Source organism: Adiantum capillus-veneris, chromosome 23, assembly GCF_014529385.1.
Source record: "Adiantum capillus-veneris isolate H3 chromosome 23, ASM1452938v2, whole genome shotgun sequence".
Classification (NCBI taxonomy): Eukaryota; Viridiplantae; Streptophyta; class Polypodiopsida; order Polypodiales; family Pteridaceae; genus Adiantum; species Adiantum capillus-veneris.
Window position 1 is genome coordinate 33252840 of NC_140953.1, and position 12492 is coordinate 33265331.

Consider the following 12492-nt stretch of genomic DNA (forward strand, 5'->3'; position numbering starts at 1 on the left):
CACCCTTTCCAAAACGTCATCTCTTGGAGCACATTGATTGCAAGATATGCCCAACATGGCTAGGGTGGGGAAGGCCTAGGTTGTTTTAGCCAATTGTACAGTGCATGTATCTTGTCAGACAAAGTCTCTTAGAGTGCTATTCAGACTGGACTAACAACCTATGCTAAAAAGGAATGTACCATGTTAGTAGGATACACAATGAGTTGAGCTACTTGAGCATCTTGATGGGTGTGTATGCCAAATTTGGTACCTCACAGATGCACGAGAAGTTCTTGATGGCTTTTTGTTTGGAATGTCATCACTTAGAATGCGTTCACTACAATATTTTCCCAACATGGCTATGTCAAAGGAGCACTAAGCCATTTCCACCAAATGCAAAGTGAAGGCCTCTCACAATGCCTTCCTTTGGTTGATATGTATCTCAAATATGTTGCCCTTCTGAAAGAGCATGTCGTGCTTGACGGTACTTTGGTCAATATGAACATGTGGACTGTTACGAAAGCCTCGTTTAACCAAATGAGTGTCAGCTTTCTCATACCAAGCACGAGGAGATTGCTTCAACCCATACAAAGCCTTCTTACATCTGCACACTTTGTCCTCTTGTCATTTATGACAAAACCGCGAGGCTGCGTTACATAAATTTCCTCAAATATGTCACCATTCAAGAAAGCAGTAACAATGTCTGATTGATGTACATCCCAACCAAAATGAGCTGCCAATGCACATAGAAAACGCACAGTAGTCATACGACAAGTGGGAGCAAAGGTCTCTTCATAATCTATGCCTTTTTTCTGTGCATAACCGTTTGCAACAAGTCGAGGCTTATGGCGATCGATCTCACCATCCGGCTTGCATTTCACCTTGTAAACCCACTTCGTACCAATGGCCTTTTTGCCAGGAGGCAAATCACATAAAGTCCATGTGTCATTTTCTATAAGTGCATCAAATTCTGATTGCATGGCAGCCATCCAATTTTTTTAATTATGTGCTTCATCAAAAGACAGAGGCTCCTCAACATCATGTAAGCTAGACATAGCCAAAGCATAACAATCTGATGCACAAGATGCATGGCGAGAGCTTGAACGAGTACGACTAGACAAAGTTGCATCCAATTTACTGTCACCCAAAGTGTGCACCAGCCATTTTGGCATACCTCTAGCCTGTTCATTTTCAACCCTTTCTTCATCAAGTACATCATGTACATCTGCATCATTAATAGGCTGATCTGTAACATTTTCAAAAACCCCCATAGGCTGTACATTTGTCTCATTGGAAATTACATTCGTATTTCCACCACTGAAAAGAGGCAACAAAGTGTCATAAATGTCCTGTGAGCTTACATTACTGTCTCTAGTACATGACAGCAAGGGCTGAACAGAATCTTCCACAAACACTACGTCCCGTGAAACCAGAATACGTTTCGTTTGCGGATGATACAACCTGTAACCTTTGCTTTCAGCACTATAACCAACAAAAATACATTTGACAGGCTTATCATCCAATTTTCTGTGCTGTGTTTGTGGCACCAAAGCATATGCCAAACAACCAAAAACACGCATGTGCTCAATAGAAGGCTTTCTATCATGCCATGCTTCATATGGAGTAATAGACTGCAAATCTTTTGTAGGACACCTGTTTAGTACATAAGTGGCACACATGATGGCCTCAAGCCAAAAGGAATGCGGCAAAGCTTGACTTTTGACCATACATCATGCCATTTGCGTAAGTGACCTGTTTTTCCTCTCAGCAACACTATTTTGCTGAGGTGTATAAGGCACTGTACATTGGTTTTTATCCCACGACTAGCCAGAAATGCATTGAATTCATGAGACATATACTTCCCCCCTTCGGTCGGAACAGAGAGTGCCCATAGTACATTTCGAGACATTTTCAGCCATAGCCAGAAATTGTTTGAAGCAAATAAAAACTTTGGACTTCGCTTTAAGCGGAAATACCCATGCATGCCTGGAGTAATCATCAATGAAAGTCACAAAGTACAGGTAATTTCCCAAGGATGGAGTTTGCATGGGTCCACAAACATCACTATGCACAAGCTACAACCTACATGTGGCCCGAACTGAACCATCCTTTGGAAACTTAGAACGCTGCATCTTACACAAAATACAGCCTTCACAAACATGTTTGACAGGTGCTTCAAGAGGCGGCAAAGAAGCAACCATATCAGATTTCTGCAAACGTAGCAAACTGGCAAAATTCACATGACCAAAACGTGCATGCCAAAGTTTTGCATCTGAAATAGCCCTTGAATCTGCAACAGCATTTGCAAAATTTTGTCCACACTTGTCATACAAAGTAAGCTTATACAGCCCACGGCACAAAAGGCCAGATGCAACAATTTCATCACCAAAACTGAGATCATGAACTGTACATCTATTATCCCCAAATTTGACTACAAGTCCAAGTCTAGCAAGTGCGGATACAGACAAGAGATTCTTCTTGATCCCAGGTACATAAAGTGCATCAACAAGTGTGAAGGAACTTCCATTTGCAGCAGTAAGCACAATCTTTCCAACTCCCTGAACCGGATAAGAGGCCTTGGTTGCCTAAGTGACTAAATTCCCATGAGGAACAGACTCGAGAGAGGTGAACAATTCACGATGTGAGGTAATGTGCTTTGTAGCACCACTATCGAAATACCACACATGTGAATCTACAGAAGCAACTGACAAGCATGCATCATGGATAGCAGGATTGTAAGTGCACTCTACGCTAAAAGCCCATTCTGCATCAACATCAGCAACACAGTCTCCTTTCACAGAAGACTCAACAATGGCTACATTTGTAGTGGAACCAGCATTGGAACCACCCTCTTTCTTTTTAGCCTCTTTGGCCTTCAACTTAGGACACTGCTTGATCAAGTGATCATTAGCTTTACAATAATGGCAACGCATCTTCTTTTTGCCCTTATCACCATAATTGCCAGACGAAGTGCTGCCAGAAGAAGCATTAGAAATAGAAGTTTTGCCACTCGTAGTAGAACCATAAGAAGTGGCTGCATTGCTGTTACCACCCTTTCTTTGAGAAGCAATAAAATCCTGTTCAACTGCGCGCTGTCTAGTCCTGTTTTTTTCTGGAAAGTGACTCTTGCAGCAGCAATGTGCATAATGCATCAAACATGACAACTTCTGGATTTCCTTGGGTCATAAGTCTCCAAGTACTAGCAAAAGTCTGGTAAGAATCTGGTAAGGCATGAAGAACAGTCTGCACAAGGGAACTGTCTAAAATAACTTCACCTACAAAAATAAGTTGCTCATTGATATCCTTGATACTAGCAAGGAAAGTGTCCATATCATCTTCCTCATGCATAAATTCGACTCCAGCTCTTTACGCAACAAAGTAATTTTAGCCTCATTGCAGCTTGCATAAAGACTTGCTAGAATATCCCAAGCCTATTTTGCAGATTTTGCTAAACGAATGTGAGGAACAATGGTGGGCTTCACAGACAACGCAATCAATGCATGAGCCTGCGCATCCTTTACATCCCAACAAGCTTGTTCTGCCGTAGGCAAAACAACTCTAATAGCAGCAATCCTTGCAGCAAGACCTGCAACATCCTCAACATCGCCTACATCCTCAGAACCAGGACGTACATCAATGCCCTGCACAATGTTCCAGATGCCCTTTGACACAAGAACATGTTGCATCATATAATCCCACATAGGGTAGTTGTCCACATCCAACCTTTCCTCAGCAGCAAACATCTTGAACACATCTGTGTTGTTGTCAGGCAGGGTAAATGCTGCACACCTGATGTGAACACAGCCCGAAAAAAGGGGAAACGGAGCGGGAACAACACGTTGTTAAGGCGGTTACGCCGCTAGCGGAAGCTAAATAGCGAGAACTCAACCAACAACAGAATTTGTCAGACGAGGACGAAGCTTGACCCGCAGGCGCATGGAAACAACTAGGTGGGTGTCAAATCACCTACTCGACCTTCTAATGACAATCACTACTAAGGAAATCAAATCTAAGTTCTAAAATACGCAAGTGACTGAAATCCGTACTACGAACGAATGCTATACGAAACAGGATCTAGAATCATCAAATCGATCTCAAACTCAAGGGGAAGTCTATGCACTAGGTAAGAACAACACCCTAAAGACTTGAATTGCAAAATCAACCTATACCCACTCCGTGCGGTAAACGCGTATGAAGACAGGCCGAAAAATATAGGTGACCGAAACTTGACCCCGATGGTACTAATGTGTAGCTCTACTCGTTGTGGTTCTATAGATATGCTGCACGCTCTATTCCGACACACGAGTTGGAAGAAAACTCACACCGAAGCTCGTAGGAACTTACCACACGTAGAAGCCGATAGCGCGCACTCTTGGTATCTGTGCGTAGCTCTCACCGTTGCTAACACAATGGCGGTGTCGCTTCTCCAATGGCGGCCCCGTAGCTCGCGTAGCAAGAAGATAAGACTCTCTCTCTCTCTCAGACACAGTCACGGCGCTCAAAAACTCCCTTTGATTAATTATTTGAATCTCCCTTAGGTTACAAAACTTTGGCTTATATACCTCAGCCTTGGAGGTGAGAACATCTCTAATTATTTACATCAACAGGTGAAATTACTTCGGGATTACAAGCTGGAAACTCAATTGAGTCCCGTTACTTAATGAATGGCTCAAATCAAAATTAATGTCGGAAAGATATTTATTACAATCAATGGTTACAAAATGATGGGTGTGAGCAAAAATGTGGGTGTGATCCTCTGCTGGCTCAACACTTCCTCTGCTGGCTCAACACTCCCCCCCTCCGCGTTCATGTCGTCCCTGACATGACTTTTAGTCTTGGTCAATAGAGTCCTGCCGTCTTGAGCATCTACAAATGTGATTCGTAGCGTAGGTTGCCGATGGTCAAGGTTGGGCCGAATATTTTGCTTTCGTGAGTGAAAAAGCCGGTGTAGAAAGCTTCTTCGAATGTTTGCATGTGGAAGCTAAGCAAAAACATAATTCTTTCGTATAAGAGATGTAACACCTTTGGTGATGGCTGCAATGAAAGATCATACATCATATCCGTCACTGTGTCGGCCGTCGATAGTAGACTCGAGGTCGTGGCTTTATCTGGCGCGAACACTTCAATGCATGCTAAGAGAGTCCTGCAGATTTTCTTTAGCATCTGACATGAAAGGTCAGGAGAGCCAGTAAAGAGTTTGATGGTGCCCGTTAGGGTTTTCACCATGTAGGCTTTACCTATTCTCTCTCCTGCATTTGGTCCTGGCATCCTTGGGTAATTAAGCCAATTTGGCTTCTTTTCTGCAATCCTGCCATGCTCTTTCCAGCTTCTGACTCTTGGCACCGGGCAGACGGTTGCATCCTCCCGAATCTCCTTTGGAGCCTCTACCAAGTAGATGAGGTAGGCTGGGTATTTGTTCAGCCAACCTTTCCTCCATCTAGGTTGAGAATCTACAATCTTCTTTGATTGTTCATCTTTTGTGATGTCGCCTTCGTAAAGAGCGACATACTGCTCCTCCTCTATTCTCTTTTTCGTCTTTATCACTTCAAATTTCATCAGAGGGAAAGGCAAGCTGGGTTGCATCCACTCTTCATGGAGCACTTTTGTGTCTAAACCTTGAAGTCTAATGGAGATGAGGAGTCTCCTTTCCCATTCCATTTCCGCCTTGGCACTTTCCTCTGTTGACTTTTCTATTTGGTCCTGGAGCCTTTGTTCTTCTTCTTCAGAGATTCCTGAAGTTGAGGCCACTTCTTGAACTGGGGCTGGATCTTCAATTGTGGTTGCCTCTCCAGTTTCTGGTAGCTCTATGGCTGCTCCCCCTGCTTCTTCTTGTGGTGTCTCTGTTTCTCTTCTTTGTTGCTCTTGGAGGTCTTGGAGCTGTTTGCGGAGGGCCTCATTTTCTGTCCTTAGTGTTTGATTTTTTGATGTGAGCCTCTCCTCTGCAGCCAATGATCCCTCCGCCATGTGCAATCTTTGCACTTGCTCTAACCTTAGCTCTCTATGCAAACTTCTGACCTGATCTTCTAGAGCTGGTACGAGGGCTCCCTCTTATTCTGTTCCTGCTCTGCTAGCTCTAGGAGTGGTCCTGAGTCTCGTGATTGTCCTTTCTTGAAGTTCGACTCTTTCCCTTAGCTCAATGAGCTCATCCTTGGCTGCCTCCAGCTCATCTTCTATTCGCTCCTTTGCTTCATGTGAACTTGTTACCTCTCTTGAAGCTTCGGCTAGTTGGAGTATCAAGCCGTCTCTCTCGTTTTCTGCGTCGTAGAGTGATGCTTTATGACTTTCAGATTCAGTCATAGCATTCTATAACTTCTTCTGCAACTCTACTTCCTTTTGTTTTGCTATCTCAATTGCTACTTCCTTTGCTCTGGATCTTTCTTTAATCTTGCTGAGCAGTTCATGCACCATGTGCATGTCTTTTTCATCTTCATCTATCAACTTGACAGCTCTTTTTGCCACCACCTCCAATGGCTTCGGCTCTTCTAGTATGTTCTGTTCGTCCATTTTCTCTTCACTCTCCATTGTACCCTTGTCTTTTCCTTCGTCCCTTCCCGATCATCTTGTTTTCGTAGAGATATCCCATAAACTGCCTCCAGGGCCTCTTCTTCACTGTATCCAATCGCTACCAGATCCTCATAATCATCTTTCTTTTGCTGAACTGGATCTATCTCCTTTTCCTTGGTCCCGGCCTCCGGCTTTTCCATAACTTCTGTTTCTATTTCTATTGTGGTCTCCTCCACAATAATTTCCGTCTTCTTCGGGCTTGGTACATCAGTAAAGGAGGGCTGATTGTCCTCAGTCATCTTGGCTTTCCCTTTGTTTGCTTGCCCGTCTTTCTCTCGAAGTTCAGTAGACTCATCTACTTCCTTCTTCTCCTTGTCGTCCTTTTTCAGCTCAGCTTTTAAAAGCTGTACTTCCTCTTCAGTATAAGGCTCAACAAGTTGCTGCTCCAGTATGGCCTCCGACTCCTCATAAGCTCTAATATATTGATCATAGTGATCAACATGTGGCCTGGCTGAGCTGGTTCCGACTTTAGTGGGGTCTGGCACCCACATTTCTTCAAAGTCCCCCTTTAGAGCTCTTTCCGCTCTAAACTGCTCCACCAGCCTTTCCATTCTTGCGGCTTTTTGACTTTTGGTTTGCTTGGGATCATCCTTATTCTTCGCTTTCTTCTTGAGCGGCTCGTCCACAGCCTCTTCAGGTTCTGAAACTATTTCTAGTTTTCGGCGTGCTCTTGTGGACGCCCTCTTGGATACTTCTTGTTGTTCTTTCTCTTCATCGGCTTCTCTAAGCCACTCATTCTGGGAGGGAACCCGTGGCCCTTGATCCCTCGCTCCAATAGCTTCATAAGCTATTCTTGTCAGGATTTCTCCTCCTCCTATGTACTTTGGCTTCTGGTTGTGCATGGCGATTACTTGCTCGTGGATGTATTGAGCATAATTCACCTCTTTTGGCATGTTGCTCTTCGGTGCCCATGTGATGGTTGTCGCAATGGCATGGGGTGGTGTAGTATACTTCTGCGGTCTTTTACTGCACACATGGAGAAACTGGTTGTATAATCGACAAAGGGTTGCCGCTCGTTGATCTGCCATATCTCCGTAGGTTGTATTTTGTTTCTTTGATCCATATACCTCTATGGCCTCCCTTCTTTCTCTGACAGAACTCCCTTTGTTGTGCAGCTTCAATGCATCTGCAATGAGCTGTGGAGTGATCTGTACTTCAACTGTTTCTCCATCCATGGCTGTCAACGTGGCTTTCCCATCCTTCTGAATGGATGTTGCCAACTCATACACTCTTCTTGTGTCTACACCTGATGGTCTCGAGGTGAAGAACCTGTGTAAGTCAGTCTTTTCCAGGTATCTGCTGATGTTCTCTGATCTGCTATAATCCACTAATTCTCGTGGGATCATAGGTACATCGACCGATTGCCCTTGAGGATCTCTGAAAGTCCCCTGGTAGATCTTTATTCCCTCTTTTTCTAGTACTGCTTCCTCCACCCAAGTCTTGGTTGGCTTGAGGGTTTCTGTTGGAATATCAAAAGGTTCTGCTTCTGCAAGAGCATCCTTGATGGTTGGTCTTTTTCTCTTAGTTGCCGAGGACTTAGCGGAATCCATGGATCCTGTAACTCCAATTACAGAAGTTAGCGTCTTTTTAGTACTGAAAGCCGAAATGAAGCTTTTAACTATTCAAATGACTTGAAAATTGAAACATGAGCTATTCAGGGCCTAAGGATGCAATGTAGGTGAAAAAATATGCAAACTGGGCTCAAAAACATGCTTGAGACATCATACGCGTATGATGTCTTTTGTGTCAGAATGACTTCATATTGGTTGTGCTTGTAGCTGATAGTGTATACATGAGTATCATATGCTTGGATTTGAGTTTGGATCCCATTTGGTCAAGTTTTGGCCAGTTCAGTCCAGTTCAGGCTCTTGGCAAAATTTTGAAAGGGAAATGGATTTTATGATCCAAATTGGAAAAAACTTGGTGATTCACCTTCAAATGGCATGTAGATCACTTCTGTTTGGTGGTTGAAGCCCTGAGGTGCCAAATTCACATAGTGAAACATCATACGCGTATGATGTCTTTTAGTGCATTTTTGGACCAATTTTCTCTATAAGCTTGGTTTTGGCTTTAGATAGGCTTATTCAGTGGATTTATCAAGTTTGGATAGAATTTGGACTAAAAATGGCTCTGGAGACATCATACGCGTATGATGTCTTTTTCATCAATTTTTCATGGGATTGGTTCTAGTGAAGGACTGTTTATACTCAAATCTTGGTTTGGACTTGAATAGGGTGGATTTGGGACAAAAATAGGCTTTGTATGAAGATTTTCTCTTAATTGGGCTAATGGGGTGATCCACCTGACCAAATGGTTCCAAACTTCATATGTAGCATGTATTAGATATATATAATGGATGTATGATGACAAATGAGCATTTTTTGCTCTGTAAGTGCAAATAGACATCATACGCGTATGATGTCTTTTGTGTCAAAATGGTGCTTTTTGGTTCCAGATAGCTTGTAGATGTGTTAATCAACAATCCTACAAAGTTTCAATGAGTTTGGAGTTATTTTGACAAAATTAGGACCAAAAATCAATTTTATGGCCTACTTTGCGTCTTTTTGGTTTTCCTTGGGTTTTCTAACTCCAATTCTCATGATACTTGGTTCATAGGATGTGATTAACATGTGGAATGAGGCTATGCACTCAAATGTTGAAATGGATGTGAAAATCATGCTGTGAGACATCATACGCGTATGATGTCTTTTCTTGAAATGTTGGTCTTTTTGTGCAAAGAATGCTTTGTGCTAGTGCCCTAAGCCCTGCTAACTAGTTTTCAACTTAAAAAGTCATCAGTTTAGCTAAAAAGCCCCCTTATAGGCATTTCACTCTCCGAAGTCGTCTTTTTGCCTTGGAGTTGAATTTCTTCAACTTTTCTTCTCGAGAGTTGCATTTCCAGCTCATTGGATATGTTGTGAAGCCACCTATTTGGTTGAACTTGACTTTGGCTCCCCGTTCTCTATCTTTCTCCATTTGGTTGCCCGAAAGCGTCTTTTTCACTATCGGTAAGTGAATCAGCTTTCTTTTGGGTTTTGCTTGCAAACATAAGTCATCCCTATATATTTGAAGCTGCTTGTGAAGTTTCATGTCATTTGGTCGTCAATTTTAGCCGTTATGCCAAAATGACGCTTTGTGTGTCCGCCGCCGAATCGGTTGTTCCGACCTACTTTTAGTGATCCAAACCCGGAGATACTCCATGGTTGCATTGCCCTCGATGTTGTTAAGCTTCCTGAGAAGTTTTGTGTCGTTCCGACAACTTTTTTCTGTTTGCCTCTTGCAGGCTCTGTTGACCTAGGGTTTTTCCAGTCGTTCTTTCTCGAGCTTTGAGTGCTAGAAACTCATCTCCTATACTAGGGTAACCCACCTCTAAGTTCTTGTAAGGTTTGGTTAGGCGGTTGTGCCTCTACCTAGCGTTCCTCCCCATTCCCCGTCTGCTCTTGTTTATTGGTTTTGGTGAGTTTTCGCGACAAAAGTTAACGATAAGCATCAAAAGCTTATGGCAACGAGTCTACCTCTCATGTCTGGTGTCCTCTGAGCTCTCGTAGCAGTCGTAGAAGGCGGTAGAAGGTCGGATGCTCATGTGTGCTCTTTGCTCTCTCTAAGAAGGTAATAGTGGAAATGAGCTTGATAGTGAAGTGAAAAATACTTAACTTCGGGCTTCCCGGATCACTTGTTACCAAATTTGACATGTGCTCCTATCTTGTCGTGAAATGCACTTTAGGATTTGAAATTTCTCAATTCGGACTCCGTTTGACCTGTTTCTGAGAAATCTGTCCACTTTGCCAAAATTCTGTCATTTCGGGCTTTCCGCAACTTTTTCAGAATTGTACCCCATTTTTACCATGGGTTGCCCTTGTCATTAGGATCATCACCGTCTATTCTTTTCTTTTTTTCGATCTCATTTCACCTGCTTTTTTATTTTTCTTTTACTTTTATTAAGAAAATCATAAAAATAAAGGAAAATAGCAAATTGAAGCCAAAAAATTCCAAACATACACAATAAATAGCTGGTAACCCTGTGTATATGAATATACACTTATTTGTGATTTCTGGACTTGGATTACCACTTTTTTTACTTTTTTGCTCCAAAAACACTCTTATTTAGTGATATTTACACGTCTAAAGACCCAAATTCATCATTTGATCTCTTCTTGTTGCAAAACAAGGTATATAAGGGCATAAATATTATCAATATCCGCAATCAAACATAAAAATTGCAAAATCATGTAAGACACTGCCCTTGTAATATAATTTTTGTTTTTCTTTGTTTTTGGCGCTTGTAGCTGCTTTGTAACTCCTGTATACCTATATACCTCCCCCCCTCCTAGTCTAAGTCCTCCCGGACGACTATGAAGTGTCTGTGGGCGAAGCCTTGTAGTTGTTTTGGTCATAAATTCCCAATGTAATTGTAAAGCGACGATACAACATTCTTTCCAATAAAATCGCTCTTTGTTTGATTGAAGGATTGGTGGTCGGGTTTTGGGTTGGTTTTGGCACTTCGGTAGTAGAATCAGTAGATGGATTCTTCGTTACCTTGTTGTCTTTTTTCACAATCCAAATCTGCTTCCGCTTTGCTTGTGCTTGCCACAAACTCTTTGCGACCCAAACCTGCTTTGTTCTGTGTGTTGATTTCCTCGCCTTGAAATACCTAGGAGTTTCCGTTGATTGTATTGAAGGGAGTTCCTGTTTACAAATCTTTGGGATCCAAATTTGCTTGCTATAGCTTTGTGCCGTCATGAACTTCTTTGGAATCCAGATCTGTTTCATTGTCCTTGATTGTCGAGGATCACTCTGTTGTCTGGTATTGAAGACTCTGTTTGTGTTTTCTGGCACAGCCTTTTTTGGTCTCCATACCAACGTTGACTCCGTTTTATCCCAAGGTTGAGTTGTTATATTATTGCTTGTCTTCCTTATCCAATGTTGAGAGTTCCTCGTCGACGAGCAATCCAGTTGTGTAGAAACTTTTGGTTGCCATTGCTTCTTCTTTTTCTCTGTTTGTTGTTTGCCCTTGTCCGTGGATTCTTCCTTTGGAGTTGGCTCTTCTCCTTTGGTGAACTTAACTGATTGACTTTCACCTTCGTATTTGATAAGCACTGAATTAGAACTCCAGTCAATCATTGCATTATATTGCTTCTGCCATGGTTGTCCTAGCAATAATGGATGTTGTGTAGCTTGGCCTTCAACCACGTAAAACATATGAGGATACACATATTGGTTAATCTGTATATGTAAAACTGTGCATCCGACAGTTTTGATTGAATTCTCAGAGTAATTCTTTAACTCTTGCTTGGCAGTTTGTAATTTCGTGTCATTTGTCAATTGTCTATACAAACTGAGTGAAAGTAGGTTAGCTTGAGCTCCTGAATCCAATAGTGCTCTGGCTTTGATTTGGTTGGTCCCTACTTTGCATTCAATGATGGGTTCTTCTTGTCATTTCCCATTTCTGTTATACTGACTGCGTTTATTCGTATTGCTCCTTCATTGCGCTGTTTCTGACGCAGTAGTCTTCTTTTCTCCATTCTTTCCTTCGCCTCAGCTTGCGCTTCCTCTACAATCTTTTTCTTTTTTTGGACACGCAGCTTTTCTTGATGTATTTTGAGAAGCATGTCTTGTGTTAGCGGCAACAGATACTTTTTCACTCTGCATCCACTAATCCAATTGGGCATTTCTTCTCCGTCTAATGTAGCAAGCTTGACGGCTCCACTTGGTGATAGATCTTTAATCACCAGAGGTCCCATCCCTCGCTTTTTAAGCTTCTTAGCATGCTGTTTCAGAGTGTAAACTAGAACATAGTCCCCAACTTTAAACTCTTTAGTCCGCACATGCTTATCAAAAAATTCCTTTTGTCGCCTTTTTTGAGCGTAGATGGAAGCTACTGCTTTTAAGCGAAGCTCATCTAGCTTTTCCAGGTCATCTATTCTATCAGAAAGCTCGTGCCCTGTCCAC